We start from the raw sequence: 1,467 nt of genomic DNA, 5'->3' as shown, positions 1-1,467 counted from the left end.
CGCGTCCTCCTCGGAGCCGGTGCCGGACAGCGTCTCCGAGGCGCGGCGGGGCTCCTCGCTGGAGGACGACGAGGCGGCCGAGGCCAGGCGCAGCAGCAGGCGCCCCTGCCGCTTCTCCATCACCAGCCGCGCCAGGTCGGGCTGCGGCCGGACCCGTTTGCTCCGCCACTCTTTGGCCGACAGCGAGCCCGAGGGCTCGGAGCCCGTGTCTTCCTCGGACAGCAGAACGGGAATCCGGCTCCGGGGCCGGGGGCCCGGCCCGGCGTGGAGGCTGGGGGAGATCGCGGCCCCTTTCTTGGGGCGCGGCTCCGGTGGGGACACTGGAGGGGCCAGTCCTGCGGCCGGGGCCGGGCCATTGGGCAGTGTGACCCCCTCCGCGGGGCTCTGCCCGGGGGGCACGGAGCCAGCGCGGCGCTCCCCCTCAGCGCCGTACAACCCATCCTCCAGGGGCGCGGGGGCCCCCGCCTGCCCCCCCAGCCACTCAGGAGGCTGAGATCTGAGGATCGCGGTTCAAAGCCAGCCCACGGAGGACAGGGTGCCCGGCTCTGACACGTCCAGCTGGCTGCCCGCGGGCTGAGGCCGTTCGTGCTGAGGGGTGAGGGCGGCCAGCGTGCCCAGGTCCGGATCAGGCGCCAGTTCGGCAGTGACCGGCGACTTCTTCATGTCGCCGGGGGACACCAGCACCAGCGTTTTGGAGCCTTCTTCGGGCTCCAGGTCCCCGTCCGCCATGGAGGCCCGGCCCCTGCCCTCCTTGTGATCATCAGCCAGCAGCGTGGATGGTGCTCCCTCCTGGCTCCGGTCTGTGCTCCTCTCGCTCCCCTCGCTGCTAGAACCACTTCGAGGCCCCAGCACCTCCCCCAGAACCCCTGCTTCCTCCTCCTCCTCCTCCTCCTCTTCTTCCTCTTCTTCCTCCTCCTCTTCTTCCTCTTCCTCTTCCTCCTCCTCCTCCTCCTCCTCCTGCTCTTCCTCCTCTTCCTCCTCTTCCTCCCTCCCATTAGCCTGAGGATGCACTGGAGCCGCAGCGGCCTGGGCGGTGGTGAGCAGCATGTGGGAGAAGCCCACTCTCCGGACCCTGTTGAGCAGTCGCGCTCGCTCTCGGTAATCGGAGAGATCTCTCTTGAAGTGCTGGTAGGGCAGGCTGAGAGGGACAGCTCGAGGAAGGCCGTTCACCTCGGCCGGGGGCGCCACGGAGAACATCTGCAAGGGGACACACGGATCCGCTCAGGTCACCGGCTCAACTGACCCCGCTCGCCAGGACACGACCCGGGCCAGGACACGCCCCGGGCCAGGACACGCCCCGGGCCAGGACATGCCCCTGTGCCAGGACACGCCCCCGGGCCAGGACACGCCCCGGGCCAGGACACGCCCCTGTGCCAGGACACGCCCCCGGGCCAGGACACGCCCCGGGCCAGGACACGCCCCTGTGCCAGGACACGCCCCCGGGCCAGGACACGCCCCCGGGCCAGG

General features: G+C 71.1%; 1 pseudogene; it reads right to left on the bottom strand.

Moving 5' to 3' along the window:
- Window positions 1-3: 3 nt before the first annotated feature.
- Window positions 4-1,197, bottom strand: LOC106002592 (annotated as a pseudogene).
- Between the last annotated feature and the right edge of the window lie 270 nt (window positions 1,198-1,467).

The sequence above is a fragment of the Dipodomys ordii genome, unplaced genomic scaffold (genome assembly GCF_000151885.1).
Source record: "Dipodomys ordii isolate 6190 unplaced genomic scaffold, Dord_2.0 Scaffold14566, whole genome shotgun sequence".
NCBI lineage: Eukaryota > Metazoa > Chordata > Mammalia > Rodentia > Heteromyidae > Dipodomys > Dipodomys ordii.
This window is presented reverse-complemented; position numbering and strand designations above follow the sequence as displayed.